This window comes from Ursus maritimus, unplaced genomic scaffold (genome assembly GCF_017311325.1).
Source record: "Ursus maritimus isolate PB19 unplaced genomic scaffold, ASM1731132v1 scaffold_1, whole genome shotgun sequence".
Taxonomy (NCBI): domain Eukaryota; kingdom Metazoa; phylum Chordata; class Mammalia; order Carnivora; family Ursidae; genus Ursus; species Ursus maritimus.
This window is the reverse complement of record NW_024423343.1, coordinates 26,612,452-26,631,835: the sequence shown is the minus strand read 5'-3', so window position 1 is coordinate 26,631,835 and position 19,384 is coordinate 26,612,452. Positions and strand designations below refer to the sequence as shown.

Below are 19,384 nucleotides of genomic sequence, written 5' to 3'. Positions count from 1 at the left end.
TTCATTATTGGTGGAAAAGTACAATCACTTTGGAAGACAGTTTGGCAGTCTCTTACAAAGTTAGACAGTGTACTATACAATCCAGCAATTGTGCTTCTAGGTATTTACTTAAATGAGTTGAACACATATGTCAGCACAAAAACCTGAACTTGAATGTTTATAGAAGCTTTATTCATAATTGTCAAAGAATAGAAGCAATCAAGATGCCTTCAATAGGTAAATAAACTAGTACATTCATACAGTGAAATATTATTCAGTGCTAAAAAGAAATGAGCTATTGAGCCATGAAAAGGCATAAAAAAATCTTAAATGCTTACTGCTAGATGAAAGAAGCCAGTCTGAAAAGACTATGTATTGTATGATTCCAACTATATGACATCTGGATAGGGATGAGAATTAGGAACAAGGCATAAGTAGAGCACAGGGGATTTTTAGGGGGGTAAACTATTCTGTATCATACTGTAAAGGGTGGATACATGACAGTATACATTTGGAAAAACCTGCAAAACTACAATGCCAAGAGCAAACCTTAATGTGAACTGTGGTCTTTATTAATAATAATGTCACAACATTGATTTATCAGTTGTAACAAATGTACCACATCCATGCAGGCTGTTACTAATAGGAGAAAGTCTGGGCAGAGGGAAAGGAAGTATATTAGGAACTCTCTATACTTTCTGTTCAATCTTTTTGTAAATGTAAAACCATTCTGAGAAATAAAGTTTATTAATAATATTTAAAAAAGGAAAACCTCAAGAAGATCTAAACAAATAGAGGCCTATACCATGTTCATGGATAGGAAGACAATATTGTTAAGGTGGCAATTCTGCAAAAAATAACCTATAAATTGAACACAATTTCAACTAAAAAACAGCATTGTTTTTATAGAAATTGACAAATTGGCATGAAAATTTATATAGAAATGCAAAAAACTAAATGACTAAAAGAATTCTAAAGGAGAATAATAATAACATTGACGGACTTGCAATACTTGATTTCAAGACTAGTTGCAAAGCTAGAACAATATTTTGTTTGCAGACAATGAGGATGGGCAGGATTGTGTTCAAGGCTTGAAGTTGTATCTGTTTAATTTAAGCTCTGAGTTGATGCAGACTCAGGGCAATTCTGCCTGAAGTGAAGGAAGGCAGAAGGATCACCTTCCTTTTGGAAAGTGGTTCTTGTACCAAATAGCACAGAATTAACAGGAACTGAGAAACATGCAGTAATTGGACTATATAGGTCTGGAGAAACTCTCAGTGACCATCATGATTTTCAGCTGCTAACACTCTGGCAGGATTCTTAATCTTCCTTCCATCCCTCTTATCATTTCATAAGTCTCCTAAGATCTCCTTCTTCTCAAGCAGGCCCTGTTCTGAGGAACAGACCTAACTCCTCCAACTTCCCTGCTACTTGGGTGTGCCCTGATACTTCCAACCTCACTGGAAGCGTCACAGAGACATGGGGTGAAGCTGGGTGGAGGGAAGCAATACAAAGAGCAGGGGTGTGACTTCAGAGGCTAGGGTTTCAGATATTGCTCTGTTACAGATTTTAATCTTCACAGCCTCTCATCATTAGGTTTCCTTTTTTTTCCCATCTGGAAATGGAGGGAATTGGACCAACTAGGAAATCAACTCCAATGTTCTAGGGTTCTATGATTCTATGGATAATTGACGTGACAAAACCAAATTATAAGTGCTATTTCATCAGCACAGTTGAAATTGTACAATCCACACCCCACTATCTTGGCTGACCTTAAAAACACCTTGTTACAAGTTGATGGAGATGCTCAGAGCAATTCTGAGCGGCATCTTACCTCTGCAATTCTGAGCTGCATCTTATCTCTCTTACTGACAGTGAAGTGCCATTCCTTGATTATGAAGATTCCGTGGTAAAGAATCATCTATTTTCTCTGTGGTCATATCACTTTCAGAAGTATCTAAGGTGATATTTTTAATGGCGACATTTCAAGGTCAACATTTTCTGTGCTTTCTAATTCGTTATTTTTATAGCATTCTTTATATTCTTCAGACTCTTCTTATTCATGATCTAATTATGTCCTCATATTAAATAAGGGCAGAGGGGTAGGGCTAATATTTTTAATCCTCATTCATACACTGAAATTTAGATTAAGTGAAGAGACTCTGGGTCATACATCTAGCTATCCAGCATGTAAATAAAGTCCACGAAGGCAGTGATTTGGGGTACGGGGAGGGAGGCAAGTGAGTCTGTTTTATTCACTGAAGTTTTCACGGTGCCTAGAACAGTACCGGACAGAGGAAGTTTTAATAAACATTTGTTGAATGAATAAATGAATGAATGAATCTGATTAGTGACAGAGCTGGGTCTAGAAGTCTCTATACTCTCAGCCATTGCTCCCTTAGTACTGACAAGAGTTGTTCTCTGTCCTCGTGCCCCTCCCCCCCGCCCATTTTCCTGTCTTTTCTGAATGCCACTGTTGTCAGGTTTGTGGAAGCAAGGCCAGTGAGCCTTCTCCATGGAGAGGTAACGGGAACCCTTGCCTCACAATGACAGAAGAAGGAAAGGAGGGCATTTATGGGGACACCCCTCAATTCCCCCATGAGTCAGAGAAGGTCCGCTGGGTGCCTCTGTCCCGAGGGCGCTGGTCTCACTCTGGCGTCTTCTATGAGCTTTGTGGTTTCAGGTCTTACATTTAAGTCTTAACCCATTTCAAGTTAATTTTTGTGAGTTGTTTCAGATAGGGGTTTAAATTCATTTTCCACATGCGGTTATCTAGCTTTCATAGCACCACTTATTGAAGAGATTATCTTTTCCTCATTAAGTATTCTTGCTGTATTATCACTTAACTCTAGTATAAAGGTTAAGGGACAAAGTATTAAAAATTATATAATAATTTGTTAATGGATTCACAATATTAGAAGAGGTAAGTTGTGGGGGCTCTCGGCGGCCGCGGGGCAGCAGCAGCATCCTCCTCCTTCTCCTCCTCGCTTCCTTTTCTTTCCTTCCGCTTCTTTCTCTTCTCCTCCTTCTCCTCCTTCCCCTGCCCCGTCTCCCCTTCTTCTCTGGAGGGCACAGTCCTCAGGTCCGTGAGCGCAGGCAGCGACCACCGTGGGTGCATCCAGTCCAGGTAAGAGAGCAGTCCGCACCTCTGGTTCTGTATAGGACGCCTTTCCTTTCTCTGCTTGGCTCTCTGCTTGGAGGGAGCCTCAGCCAGGAAAGGGGTGGGAGTAGGGAGGGGGCTGTCTCGTCCTCTCTGCCTTGGAAGCCGGCACAGGTTGGCCGGCTATCCGTCTCCCACCTGGCGGCCCCTTCAGGCCCAGCCTCTCCAGGTGTCACCACAGAGCAGGGGAATGGGCGCTGCTGCTACCTGGCTCTATGTTTGTGGAAGAGTGTGTGACCTGGTTAGGTACCACTTTGAAACCCTGGGAACTTAGGATATCCATATTGAGAGCTAATATTACCTGAGCTGTAGAAAGACGAGGAGTGGGTTATACAAAGATAATGGGGGGTGGGGTGGGGAATTCGGGGTGAGGATTTTTTTTTTTTTTTTTTTTGTCCGTCTAGCTGCAGAGAGAACTGCACACTGACGAATGAGTGAGTTAGGGAAGCCCTGTCAATTTGGAATCATTTTCCTTGTAATTCTTCCAGAAACAGCTGGAAACGGAAGATTGATAAACATAATTTTAGGAAAATGAAAAATCAATGTCTGGTGGTGTTGGAGGGCGGGACACGAAAAAATGTCTGGATGAGCTTGAAGCTTCACACAGTCTTTCTGTTTCAAGCGATGGGGGTGGGAAACCTGCACCTACAGTCCATCTATTCTTTTTCTTTTTAAAGGCTTTTGGGGTCCTGCATTGCCGAGTTTTGTCCTTCCCCAACCTAGTCTTTTGTTTAAGGATGGAAATTTCAAGGAGGAGTGTATGAAAGGAGCCAGGAGTGGGGAGATGTTGTGTTTGGGTGTGTGTAGGGGACAGGAGGGAGTAGTGAAGCAGATGGGGTCAGAAAAAAAGCATCTTTGAAAACTGGAATTGATGTTATACTGCCTGGCGTCAGGGCTTAAGGATTTTTGTCAGGAAATAAAAAGCTTTCATTCGCAACAAGCCCGTTTGTAACAATTGCCGTGTGCCATCTGCTGTAAGCCCTTAGCATAATGCTTCCAGGATGTAGACATTTAGAGCTGACACAATGTGGAGGGTTTTTGTTTCAAATGCATACACATACATACTCACATACATGTGTGCACTTGGGCACATCACACACACACATGCACATATATAATACATTATATACATAATATTACAAAAGGGAGTAGCTACTGAAAAGACAAATCTTTTTCAATTTATCTTTGAGGGTTTGGGGTTATGGTGTGAATGAAATCTGTAGCGCAAAACAAAAAAAAAATATTGTTGGGTGATATATAATTTTGAGTGTGAGGCCGAAGGATTAATGGATGTTGGCAAGGAGCTAACTCAAATGTTAAAGGTATAATTTATTTAAAAATGGTTGATCCAGGAGAGGAAATGACCGCAAACTGAAATTGAGGTTTGCAGCCGCAGTGAGGCGATGGAGAACAAAGCCTTTTATGTGAGCCACATTATGCAAAATGTCCCATGCTTGAGCTTCAGGTACCAGCCCAGTATAAAGCATAGCTCCTTCACCCTGTCATTTCACTGTGGGCAATTATATTTTTTTTGGCAATGAAAATGGATTAAATAAATAAAAGCCCTTTAGAATGCCCAAGATGAAGATTACAGCCTTTCACCTAAATGTGACACAAAACACCCATTTAACTGGGCAATAGGTATATTTTGGTAGGAATCTTTATGAATTTGTAAATCCTGGGTGTTTCAATCAACCCTCTCCCCTTTATGCACAAAAAGCATCCTCCCTCCAAGACAAGGTAAATGGCATTTTTTCTTTCAATGAAGAATATTATATTTGTGTGCATATCTTAACATTGATTTTCTGGTAATTTTATTTGATTATCATAGGTTTACATCTGTATTCATGATGTGCATGTTATCAGAGCTATTGTGCCTTTCACATCATTGGTACATGCTGCTTATCTGTTCATGATTTATTTAATTTTAATTCGTAATTTAAATTTCAGTTTGCTGTAATACTATTTAATTTCCAAAAGTTTTTAAAAATTTTACATGTAAGCAGAAAATTGTCTAAAATACATACATCTGGGGATCTAAGCAATGTAAAAATTGAGCTTCCTTTAAAAATTTTTTGATTGCATTAGTTTTCATTTTCTTTGTGTCTCTCCTGTCTTATTCTTCCCCGTACCTCTTGTCAAATAATCTGTTTCTTTCTGGCTGTCTGTGCTGCTTTAAGCTTCGAGTTGTGTCTAGACTACCAACAGCAGATAGTTGTCTCAGGAATTTTGAACGTAGGATTTGTTCATTCTCCGAAGCAACTCTCTCTCAGGATGACTTGTTTACAGCACCTTCTCAGGGAGGAGAAAGAGAAAGAATGTGCTGAGAGAGCATGACCCAGTGAAACTGGCACAGCCATTACCTCATCATAGTAGCTACTTCAGATTCATTGAGAGAGCAGACATCCTCTCAGTGGAAACCAAACACCGGGAGCACACCCATCTCTAGGCAGAAGCCCTTCTCTTCCCATAGCAGCCTCTACTAATTTTGCTTTGCTGAGGTTAAAGGGATATTTTCTCTTGTAAGTATTTTTTTTCAGGGATCTTGAACTTGGACAAAAATATGCAGCCAGAAATGAAACTTGGCACAGAATCTAAGCCTGAAGGAACTGTTTCATTCCTTTACCACTTTTGGCTTAAATCAATTTGCAAATTTTCTAAACATCAGAAAGGAGAAGGAAGAAAAATATTTGTGACTGTGTTTTTGCATGTTTTCTTATGACACACACATATTTTGTATTGAATTTTACTAGCAACTGGATAATAGGCTGGACTGCTGTGCTTTTGAGAACTATAGTTGTACTGTTGGGCTTGAAAATTAAATAGTTATTATGTTTGTTTAGATGTATGCATAACAATGTGTGCATCCCTAAGTTATTCATCAATATCCTTGGGAGACAGACCGTATGAAACCAATGTGGGGATTTTAGTATTCAAATTGATTGTTCTGATTAATGAAGTCTTTTCAACTCTTAATTTCCTTATGACAGATTAAGATAAAGAATCTGAAATAACAGTTATAGTAGATGAAAACACTACCCCCAGGTCAATACTATATTCCTTAATGCTAACAGTAGTCATAAGATAAGTCATTACTAGATATATGAACCTGAAGATAACATTCTGGAACAGTCATAATAAGCTCTTTTGTCTCTGATACATGAATTAAAGATGCTATTAAGCTCCTTGAATCCTATCTGATTCTTTCAGATATATCAGTTCTTTTTGCTACTTTAATTCTCTCTATGCTTTTATTATTGTCATTGTCTTGATCTACTCATTCTACATCTCTTATATGGGCAGTATTTTGTCATTTCACCAATTCCCCCCACCACCACCACCCCCGCTTTACACCATTTATCTCACATTTGAATGTTAGACTTCTCTATTACTATTACTACTATTCTTCTATAGTATTACTCTCAGTACAAATTAGCTTTTAGGAGAACATTAATTACTACTTTTTGGTTATTCACCTATATGTCACCTATTAGAAATATCATACTGGAGGCTATGTAACGAGATACCAAAAAGTAGAAAACATGGTCCCTGGCTTTAAGAAATTTACAAATAAAGTTAGAAGGATTTACTTCTTTCGTAAGAGGTGACATTCAATTGAGTAGCTGTGTTACGGATATGACACAGAGAGCAAGGGACTACATTTGGACAGAGGCAATGAATGTGCCAGCATCTTAAAGACAAGCTGTTAGCCATCAGTTATATAAATACCTTAATGTATACCTACCTTCTTTATTTCATATATAGTTATATATTTTTAATTAGGGAATGATTAAATATAATTCTGTGTGTGTGTGTATATACACATACACAATGCAAATACTAATAGCCCCTCAAATACTTCCATCAATCACCTGTAGGAAGTCATGTCTTTAAATGCTATACAGCACATGAAAATACAAATTCATAGTTTTCTGAGAAGCAACTGTGGATATTCTCAAAGAATTATCAGTCTCAGGAATTGATTCCAGGGGCGCCTGGGTGGCTCAGCTATTAAGCATCTGCCTTTGGCTCAGGTCATGATCCCAGGGTCCTGGGATGGAGCCCTGCATTGGGCTCCCTGCTCAGCGGGAAGCCTGTTTCTCCCTCCACACTCCCCTTGCTTGTGTTCCCTCTCGCTGTCTCTCTCTGTCAAATAAATAAATAAAATCTTTAAAAGAAAAAAAGGAATTGGTTCCAGGCCTCAAAAGCAGTTAAAGAACTATAAAGTCAGAAGTGGTAGACAACCAAAATCAAGGGGAAGGGTCTGTGGGAAAGTTTGGGTGGGTGGATTGCAGTAGAGGAGAACAAAAGCAAGTTTTCAGTTGTTAATAGTTGTCAATTCAGGATGGAGAAGAGACTGTGTGTAAGTGGGTGGAGAAATAAGAAATCTGTTTTGTTTTTCTACCTCCTCAAAATATTTGGTCCATATCCCTCCCTGTCATTACATTGAACTAAGGCCGTAGGTGTTTCCTCCTAAAATTTATAAAGGATGTTTATTGGAAGCAATTCTGTAGTGAATCAAAAATTTTAAAACAATGTGAACACAATTAATTGACTTTTTATGGAAAACACTTTGAATCTAATCTTTGAACTTAATCTTTCCTGTTCAAGAGAAACAAGCTTTCCTTTGAGTGATAATATGTTAACTATGATACTTTTTACTTACACATTTTAATGAAATTCTGTGAGAATTTAGACAAAATACAGAGCTCAGGATTTTCTCTTTCAGTTGGTTAAGTTATGTTGTGGGCTTTGGGGAAAGTTTTAAACAATTTGTTTTCCATTAAAACACATAAGAGGTGGCAAATTTCTTTTCTTTTCTTTTCTTTTTTGCTTTTTGTTATGTTAATAAGTCTTTTAGAGAAAATAATTTTACTTATAAGGTCACACAGCTTGACTTTCCCCTTCTTTCTTTTCCTTTTTCCTTCCTTCTTCCCCCAGCCCTTTTCCCTTTTCTTCTTTCCTTTCTTTGCTCCTTCTTTTCTTTTTTTTTTTTTTTTTAAAGATTTTATTTATTTATTCGACAGAGAGAGACAGCCAGCAAGAGAGGGAACACTAGCAGGGGGAGTGGGAGAGGAAGAAGCAGGCTCATAGCTATATATAGCCTGCTATTTTTATTGAAATTTATTTCCCATTACATCTACATTTCTCATGTAACATGCAGTAGTTTTCTGCTGCCTTCTCTCCCTCCTCAGCACTGCATCCCTATCTTGGCTCTTTTTCATCTTGCCTTTTATATCCTCTAGCCTTGAATAATCTTTTCCTTCTATACCAGTCTTTGATCATGTGTTTCCTTCCTCTAGAAGGCCTTTCTGAATCAGGAAGAAAAGTTACTGCCTTGTTTCTTCCCATGACTTGAACCAAGTTTACCCAGGTTCCCTTATCTTAAACATACATGCTCATCCCAACTGTGTCCTCGCCATCCTTTAAATTAATGTTTTAAAAACCTGCAGGTAAAAATGGTACATCTAAATGACTAATTGTTTCCAAAATGAAAAAGTTAGTTAACCAACTGCTTTTTTGTCATTTTTCTCACCTAATACCAAGTAAAATGGTTCAGCTATTTTTGTAAGTTAAATCGACTAGTAAAGTCATTGTCAGTCAATCCATTGTCTTCAATTTATGCTAGTTAACTAACTGCACAGATATACACCTAATATTTTGATTACCAACTAGTCAATGACCAATCAGAAAATATTGAACTAAATTAATTCAGTTTTGTATATTTTTAATTACATTGCTTTGAACATCATCATTAGCCATCTTGAATCCATTTCAAAGTGATCATAAGACAGTGCTTGAATAACCATGAACACATTTTATCATTTTACTGTCTAGGTCTGTTACATTTAAAGCAAACTCATAAGTAAATACACAAATTCTATTAATTTGAAGTCAACTAATCATGCCAATGTCAACCTTTTACATTATTTAAGTGTTTATGGCTTTATAGTTGGCTATGTTTTGTTGTAACAGCTGTAACAGTAGTGTCTTGTATTGTTAATGGACAGCAGTGAAATTCTATAATGAATTGATACGAAAAAATGTTCTCAATTTATTGTCTAGAAAGAATGATGCAGTATCACTTTCACTGACATTAAAGCAATTAAATAATGCTCAGCTTTGAAATTTTATTATTTTATTTGAGCATCGTGCCTCTCAAAATTATAGTCTTTCCATAAGTGTATGCATGTTTTTGGCAGAACGATTTTAAACAATATGCTGCTTACTTTTTGTTGGTGTTTATATGAGATGCCATATTCCTTTGGCCCATTTTAAAAACAAGCAAAAAAGTTTGAGGATGCAGTTATGCATTCTTTTTATGTTAATGTTATTGAATATAGCTAAGACAACGTCTCATTCATTAATTTACCACACATCCTTATTTATTTTTGAAAAAAGTTTTCAATCTGGAGCATACAATTTCTTTCTTCAGTGGACATTAATACGGAGTCATAGTACATGTAGCAACTTATGATCACACGAAATTTGTTTGCCTTGTGTTTTACAAAGAGTTAGCTTGGGGGTATTTGTGTGTGTGTGTGTGTGTGTGTGTGTGTGTGTGTGTGTATGGTAAACTTCTAAGACAGCCTTTTATAAGTACACCACTTTTCATAGTTGAAATAAATTATTTTGCAATCAGTTGACTTAGAGAAAATTAAAAACTATACTATGATGTTCCGCATGAGAACATTTGGTATTAAATACAATTTTATAAGAAAAACAATGTTATGGGGGCGCCTAGGTGGCTCAGTCAGTTAAGCATCTGCCTTCAGTTCCGGTCACAATCTCAGGGTCCTGGGGTGGAGCCCTGCATCCAGGCTCCTTGCTCAGTAGGGAGTCTGCTTCTCCCTCTCCGCTGCTCCCCCACCCCCACCCCTGCTCACACGTGCTCTCTCTCTCAAATAAATAAGTAAAATCTTTTAAGAAAAAGAAAAACAATGTTATGAGTATTCCTTAATAAAATGAGATTGGATGAATTTCAAACTATTTGTATACTTTTCTGTTTAGAGATATAGTCCAGATTCCATTGTCCATTATTGAAATCAAGTGGTAAAGCTAAATATTGTGCTCAAAATAAAAATATCTCTGTTTTGATCAAAATGTCCTAAATTGAAATATTGAGCACTCAAATTTATCTTTTAAGAAGTAAGGGTGGCCCTACTTCTGCATGCAAAATGCAGTTTATCTTCATTGAAACAGCAGAAGCCAGATTTGATAAAACTTTAGAAATTTTACTGCCAAGAAAGCATTAAGAAAGCACTAAGCATCCTACTGAATGCCAAATGTCTTCAAACAATAAAGTGAGTGCGGTCTAGGGTTTATTTAAATGGGCTTTGGCCATTGTGCCTTGAACTAAAGCTTGCCTCATTCATAGATTACATGATGGAAATTATTATAGTCTACTGAGTGGCCTTTGGTGAGATTGAGGTTTTGTGGTTTTGTTTTGTTTTTTTAAGTTCTTACCTATTTCAGATTCAGTCACCAGTTCCATGGTTTTCATTCCTTTTGTTTTGAATAGGACCTGAGGGTGGTCACTATCAAAATTAATGTTTATGAAAACTGCACAATGCTGGACAGTCTCACTGCCTTATTTCAGTCCCTTCTTAAAGACTACAGGAGGGTATGTGATAAGAATCCCAACTTTTCTGTTAAAAAGCTGATATTGCAAATGAGTGAACTGACTTTTGATTTTTGATAAAATCTTTTCTTTGTGCTTCTAATATATTTATAGTCTATATAAACAGAATAGCTCTTTGTAATCCTATTAATTAGTGGCTTAGAAGGATTATGTGCTTACATAGCTGGAAACATAAAATGTCATTAATTGTATTCTTGCCTTCTGTGCCTCTGCCCCATTGCGGAAGGGACATTTGTTCTTAAGACTTGCTAATTATATACGAATTAGATGATGTTTGAAGGGAAAGAGGGACGGTCAAGAGCAAATGGTATGAGCCTCTGATGTACATATAAATAAACCATTACGGGGAGCTGTGAAGTGGCTTACCCCAAGGTCCTGAGAAGTGGAGCCAGGCCTGAGACTCAGTCATTTGGCTCCAGCCCCATGCTTGTTGAAGGTGCCAGTGGAGTACTGTTTCTCCATTTCCAATTCTGATCATATTATCATTTTCTGCGCTAGGGGGGTTAGGTGACATGACAGTCATACCTGCCCAACCTTGTGACTCCACAGTGACTTTCCCGTGGACACAAAAGGGGGAGGGATCTGGAATTCTAAGGCCGTTCCCACCAGCTGCAAGCCAGCCCTGAAAATGGTGAGACGAACTGATCCAGGAAACACTGACAGGGCTCCTGCCCAGGACCATTCCTGTGGTTTGGATATCTTAAAACAGAAGTTTGAATTCTCTGGGGATGTGTGCTCAGACTCACGGTACTTGGAAAGCCAAGGAGCTTTCCTCAGACCTTGAATTATCCATGCTGATGCTTCCAGATTGCTGGAGACTGTGTTTAAACTTGGCTCTTTGTACAAGGGGAATCCAACAAAAATAGCCAGATTGAAACTTTTTTCTGACCTCTCACAACATGAAATTTTCTCAAAAATAGCTTTCCCTTTGTGTTTCCCCCAGCCTTAATATTTTTAGCTGAGAGGAAGTGAGCTAGAAAGGCTGTGGGCCTCTTACTTTCTTACTCTTGTATGTCTTCCTGTTTCTCTGTCTCCAGTGCTCCATCCCTGTTATTTTTCACTTCTTCCAAGGAGACAGCAAATTAAATGAGAATTAGGTGTTGCTATGGTTACTGTGTTCAGTAGAGCTTCACCTGCACCCACGCTGGTTAGGCATGGTAGAGTCGTAAGTTGACAAATATTTGAAAGGCATGAAAAGCATCTTGGAGGAAAGAAATTAAGCAGAAACCGTGCGTAAATATTTAAAGAGAAACATATTCCTAGTCACTGAAGACTGAAACGATATCACTACCTGGGGAGTGAAGGAATTCTAATGTTACCCTTCTGTTAGAGAGTGTTAGATAGTATGTCCTATTTCTCTGGATGAACGTGTTCAATCACTCCTCAGAATTGGAGTGACTGTTTTATCACTGAGTAGATGTTGAGAGAATTCCTTAAAATATTTTCCATGCACATCTGTAAAAGACTGGGTTGTGCATATTGTCTTCCTCTAAAGTATTTTTATTTTGAGCCATAAATACAGAAAAAGTCATCTTAACTGCACACTAGAAATGTACGAAGGCAAATTTAAAAAAATAAGATATTCTATGTTCTTCTTCTTTGTTGTGATTTACTGAATTTGATAATCTGAAAATATACATGCCCTCTAAAAAATTAAAATAATACCTTTTCATAAATGATATTCTTCCTTGGAAGGATTCACTGTCTGTCTTCCACTTAAATATCAGGCGAGTGAGCCATAGGTATTTCCAATATCATGGCCCATAAATCATTCATTTGTTTATTTAACAGATGGTTATTGGATCTCTAATATGTGGCAGGAATTTTTCTGAATGTGTAGGGTATTGGGACATGCCATACAAATTCCCACCCTCATGGAATTTATATTCTAATAACAGGAGACAGAAACTAACAAATGGGTAAATGAATGAACATTTGAAACACGAAGAACTGCTATAAGGAAGAGGAAACAAAAACATAAAATAGAGCTAATTTGGGATGAGATGTGCTGCCTTTGGAGACTCAGGTAATGAGAAATAGTCAGCCATGGGAATATGGGGGAGAGGGGGTGCAGCAAGAATTTTCAAGCTGTGGGAACAGAATAAAAAAACAGCTTTGAAGCCGGAAGAAGCCTGTCGTATTTGAGAAACAAATACAAGGCCAATGGCACTGGAGTCTAATGAATGTGATACACGGTCGTAGGAGAGGAGATCAGCAGAAGGCAAGTACCAGGCCACACAGGTCCTCTTGACTATGATTAGGGTTTTTTGACTTTTATTGGACATGCGGTACATTCTAATTTTTAAGGTAGCAGAAGCAAAATTTTTTTAAGAATCTCATAAATGCTCTCAAAGATTAATTATATTTTCTAAATCCCTGAAGACATATCTGTATCTTATTCACTAATGTGTTAAATCACAGGAGAGAAATAATTTAGAAAGTCAAAATCAATGGTGGGGATAAAATTAGACTTATGTTGACCTGGTCTAATATAATGCTCTAAACACAGATAGCCCAAATCGTGTCATTATCTTTAGATCCTGAAATTAAATTACATGTGTAAGTAATTTGAACCCCTTGTAGCCTTTTTGTACCCAAAACTAACCTTTAAAAAGCAAACCTGCACAGAAAAGTACAGATACATATTTGAGAAAAGCAGTCACAAAAATCATTCCAGTTTCACTATGGTTGTATTCTTTGGCTATTTCTCCACAATAGCTATAGTACTAAAAAAGGCCAGGTGCCAAGCAACAACAAACATGCTACTGAAACTTATAAATAAATTAAATAGCAGAGTAACACGTACTTTGCTTCTTGGAGGCAATGGTTTAAATCTCCTGAGAATTTAGTAAGTGAGCTGATCCAATTTCATGATGATCTTGGATCACCTGTGAGATTAATGATCCTGCATATATTGCTTATACTAAAATATGTAATGTACTTGTCAGATATTTGTAGACTTCGTGTAATGATCTATTGAACTTACCATTAAACAGAGTTTGCCAGACATTTGATTGATTTTACTTCTGGCATACTTCAAGGCTGTTTACTTTTTTTCTAGGCATTCCTCAGTAGAAAACAGAACTATTAATTTTTTTATTCCTTCATGTAGTGTTAGTTACAGGACATTCTCAATATGTCACACAGTGTGGGAGAAATTCGTATTTTTATTTTGCAGTAAAGGATTGAATTAATGTTGATATTTCATTCTTTCTTTGACTCCATTTTGTTTTTAAGATTAATTAAATCGTGATGTAAATTGGTTTAATCTGGAAACATATGATGGAGTAATAGATCTATTTCCCAGACTTGTAGTTACTCAGGGTAAACATTAAAAGTATGAATGACAAACTGAGAAATAATTCCGATATATATTAAACTAAATAGTAGTCTTGGAATTTTGATCGAATGTGGGCTTTTTAATATTGAGATATCACTAACCATCAAATAAAAAGGAAAATGTTAGTTTAAAGGATTGATGATCAGGCTTTAAAAAGAAACAGTAATTTTCTTCTAAATGTACAACCATGCTTATGCTACAGAATATAAAATATATAGCATATTGCTCTCCTCTAATTGACATTGGCTAGAGATGCAAGACACAAAACTAAAAAAGAATATAACACACAGTAAGATAAATGATAAAGAATAGTATGGCCTATAAATGCTATGCAAATTCAGAGGGGGGAGATATAGCACCATATGTGAAAGCTAAAGATTTCATGTGGGAAGCAGAATGTGGAGTGGGGCTGCATAAGTGGCTGAGTTTGGAGGAATGCCCAAGTAGGACAGTAGTAAAAGCAAAGGCACTGAGACGACACTGAGCAAAGTAAGCCAGATTGCCTGCACTGGAGGACTCCTTTTAGAGAAGAGTGCGATTGGAAGGTAGTCTTGGATTTGTAGAGGTCCTTAAACACTGGGTTTAGTAGGAGTTTTGGTGTTATCATAAGGCCATTGGAGTGAAGGATTTGGAAATCAGAATTTTGACCTGGGGAGTGGTATAAGGAATGTGATATCTAAGATTAGCAAGACAAATTTGAGAGGGTAGAGTGGCAGGTTTAGAATTTCTGCATATGGCACAGCATGGGGACACCAACCTATTTAGAGTATGAGACTAAGGGATTTATTTGGGAGCTATGGTTTCAGACATTTTCATGAACATGGAGAAAATATCAATGCCAATGAATGGAAGTAGATGACACTGATAGAGATGGAGTGAGGAATGCCAGGCTTTTGACATCTTCCAGAAGACAAGTTGGAGGAAGCCAAAAGAGTTAGAAGCCATGCAGAACTGTAGTCCGTGAGTAATATGAGCTTCTATTGGGATTATGTCATGTGCATGCAAAATATGTATTTTTGAAAGGACAATGGCTTTGGAACACAGATCAAAGAAATAAGAACAAATTTCAATATAACTCCTCTGATTTCTAGGCTATATTGAAATGAACTGCATGACTTCACAAATTAATACAATAAACCGATAATTGAAAATCAAGGAATGTGTGTGTATCTAAGTAATCACAGATTTTTATCAAATATTACAAAAACATTTTTGCTATTTATTTCTGATTTTAAATATTTGATTCTAAAAATGTTTAATATTTTTATAACTTTATTATATCATATAACTACCATATGGTAGGAGTTGGCAAGCTATTCTGTAAAAGACCAGATAGAAAACTTAGGCTTTGGAGGTCACATACACTCTCCGTTGGCAATTACTCAGCTCTGTTGTAGTAACAAGAAAAGGGCCATGAACAGTATGTGAACAAATGGGTATTGAAGTGTTCTAATTAAACTTTATTAACAAATAAAGGTGATAGGACCATTTGACCTATGGACTGTAGCTTACCAACTCCTGGCATATACTGTCCTATTTGAACATGAATCTAGAAAATGTCTTTGAAATTAGATAATCACACTTTTAAGAGATCATAAATACATGAAAACTATCTGAGGACAATAGTTGCATATTTCCCTTTATGAAGATCCATGGGGAGAATTTTTAGATTCCTCTCAAGTCAGAACATAGTAAACCTGTAGTCCTAAACCACTGGATTAGTTTCATCATATGGCCACAGGTTGTGTGTACATTTTTTTTTCTTGGTCTTTAGTAACCTCAGAATAAAATTGTGTGCCATTTCCAATAACTCTTAAGAACTTATACATTTCACATACTAACTCTTCTATGATTTATTTTCTTACCAATGCTTTCCTTTTGTCCTTATCTTTTGAATCCTTTTTTAGAACAAGGTCAGGTATAAATAAGGCTACTTTCTATATTTTCACGAGAAAGCCACTTTTAATTAAATGTGTGCCCATAGTATTCTTACTTTCCAGAAGTGAAGGTGGTACGGCATTTCAATCATGATTGCTATTAAATTAGGACAGATGGCATTGCTCGTGTTATTCAGTTTCCATAACTGAAATCATTTTCTCACAAATAAACTGTAACTTTTATGTGAATATGATATTAGAGGACATTTATTAAATCTATTACCCTCACATTTAAAATAAAAATGGGATGGTTTATTGTTTCTGAAACTTTCACTGTGTCTTTGGTCACAAATGCCTTTCAAATGATTTTTCAAATGATTTTCTCAAGTGATCCTAGCAGGAAGCTGCTAAAACCCAAATATTTTTTTTCTCTTTTATGAGTGCGTGACCATGGAAATACTCTGGAGATTAGCATTCAGATATTTAAATATTGTTCTCTTTCTCTCCAGAATGCTGCGTGAGGGTTTCTCACTCCAAATTGAAATCTGGGACTCATGTTAAAAGAGACTATGTTTTAATTTTTTGTTTTGTTTTGTTTTGTTTTACATGCTCTTCATGTGAAATGATACTCTTGTCTTCTGATTTTAATAATAGGTCTTGTTAATACATTAGAATTAAATAGTTGGACAAATTTTGACTGTCCCATTAAATTAATAGTGAGATGTTTTTGTTTGACTCTTCTAGAAATGGTATAATAATGGACAATTGTGTGACCATTAGCCTGAAAAAAAAAGTACCAATTAGGTGCAACTTGGTATGATTCTCAGATCTATCCAAGGAGAGTGCCATAGAAAATGCCCCTGTGTACATGTGTCCACACACAGGATGTAGTTAACACTGAAACAGTGTTTCGAATTTGGGATAACTATGTTATACAATTAGTTATGATATAATCTAATAGAACAAAAACTGACCCCTTGTTGGAAAAATTTATACCAAATCTAATGAGAATTTCATTTTATACTTAAAATGTAACTTACTGAGTTTTATTCTATCACTACTTAAATTAATAAAATTTAAAAGTTAAACACTTGAATTATAATGAATATGTAACTTTATCATTATGTACATTGACTCATCATAAAAGTTTTCCTCCATGTCTGAATTGAGAGTTTTTCTTCGTGTCTGAAGTGAGAGAGGATAAAATGGAGAACTGAGAGTAGAATCATATGGCGATCATGCCAGCTTTAACTTTGCATTGTTATTTCCGTAAGCCCACATTGCTGCTGTTTCAGTTGTCATTGGTAGGACTACACACCTGATTACCTAATTCCACAACTATGTGTGATTGCCAAGGTCCACATTTATTAATACCTATACTCCTTTGAGCAAGATGCCTAATGTGTGTGTGTGCGCGCGCGTGTCTGTGCGCGCGCGTGTGTGTGTGTGTGTGTGTGTGTGTGTGTTTAGGATTTACAAAGGGCAACTTGTCTTAGCATAGACTCATAAAGGAAGTGCTCTCCAAAAAAACCTACAACCTCCTTGGCCCTTGTCTCATTATCTTTAAAATGAGGATGGCTGCCAAAGATCTCTCAAGTTTTTGTTTTGTTTTATTTTGTTTTTACATCTAAGAATCTGGAAGTCAAATTAGAATGGACTTTAGGACAACGATTTCTTGTTTCTCAGGAAGTAAAACAGGGTGAACAAAATGCTCTACCTGCCACAATTACAGTTCCAGAGAAAAAGGCAATGACAGAATTACCATATAGATGTGTATCATCTCCTGGGTATAACAACCATTCTCGAAGAGCTGGAAATGAAGGAACTGTAGTCCTTTTGGACGTAAGTCTAAGCAGTTTGCATTTTAAGTCAATAAATAGTAAGTCATGCCATGAGTTGATACTGGGATGTACAACATGAAGAGACATGAGCACTGCACTGAATTTATTTGGAAGAGGGTGTAAATGAAAGTAATGTTTTATGGGACCCTTACTTAGTTTATTGTTTGGATAGTTGACACAGTAACTTTTCTCATGAAGAATCAAAAACTTTCTATTACGTTGCACTTAGATTTATCTCTCTAAATCATTGTATGTAGGCTGTAAACATTTTCATAGAGTGTTCACTTTTTAAATATCTTTGAGAAATTCAGTAATCTCATTATTAGAATAGAGGATGTGATATCTTAGTCGCTATATAATTTTTATTTGCTTTTTTCGTACAGCACCTACAAGGTATCCCTACTGCCAAGAAAATTATGTGCATGAAGGGAGTGATCAACATGTTTGAATGAATGAATGAATGGTTTTAGAGAAAGTAGTTGAGAATCCCAAAAAGCTTAACACAACTTATTTAGTACTATACCAAAAAGGAAATAATGGCTCTCTTTTTGGGTAGTAATATTTTAAGGAATCAACCCCATCCCTTTCTCTGAAAAAGAAAAAAGTACATATGTCTAAAATCTCAATCTTTACCTTTGTTTAAGATGCAGAAAGCATTATCACTCTACACTCCTACTGAGGCCTTGGGAAAGTTATTGAGTCTCTGGGCCCCAGTTTTCTAATCACAAAATGAGGGGATGAATATAGTTGTCTCCAAGACCACTACACAGTCTATGGTGAATTGAAAGGACATTGCATTAATTCCCACTTTTCACAAATAGTTTGTCATGTTGGCTAGCTTTTTGCCCAGCAAAGATTTCAGTGATTAAAGTGCTGTACAGATAAGGTTTTGTTTGTTTGTTTTGTTTTTGCTGTTTTTGTTTTGTTTTGTTTTTATTAAGGAAAGCAGAATGTCACTAAGGAAGGTTGGCATTATGAGGTACCTTTCAAACTACCAATTGTGGACACTTACTTTATATTCAGCAAATGTTTATTAAGAACCAGTTATGAGCCCCTTACTGTGATGAGTCATGTTAGCAGTATGAAGAAGAAAACAAGACTGCATCCTTACTCTCTAGGAACTTATAGAGTAGGGGAAGACAACCATGTCCCATCCTTTGGATAACTAAACAAGCTCTAAATGAACACTTACCACATCATTTTTAATTAACCGGTTTAAAAGGACTTGGAGGAGGAAACATGTATGGCTGGCTTTAATAGGAACCAAGTCATAGCGTGGTTATATGTTAAAATGAGTGATACAAATAATGTGAGTGGTACAAATAATGAAAGATGAGACAGAGAAAAGGCTTTAGGAAAAGATGGATGTAACTCTACACACTTGGCAGATATTTGCCCTCCTGTAGCTGGTGTGAATTAAAAAAAATTGTTTTTGAAAAAGTTATTTTGCAATAGAAAGACAATAAAAATGTTTATTCATTAATATATATATGGTACATGTTATATTTCTTTGTGTAGTAAGCCTTAATCCATCATACTTATTAT

At 36.6% G+C, this 19,384-nt stretch overlaps 1 long non-coding RNA gene across 1 annotated transcript in view; it reads left to right on the top strand.

Annotated features, from left to right (window-relative positions):
• The first annotated feature begins 2,927 nt into the window (after positions 1-2,927).
• The window catches only part of LOC103659813, a 137,412-nt gene continuing 120,955 nt past the window's right edge, over positions 2,928-19,384 (top strand). The window contains exon 1 of the long non-coding RNA XR_567635.2: positions 2,928-3,106. This is a non-coding gene — a long non-coding RNA (uncharacterized LOC103659813). The remainder of the gene's footprint in view (positions 3,107-19,384) is intronic.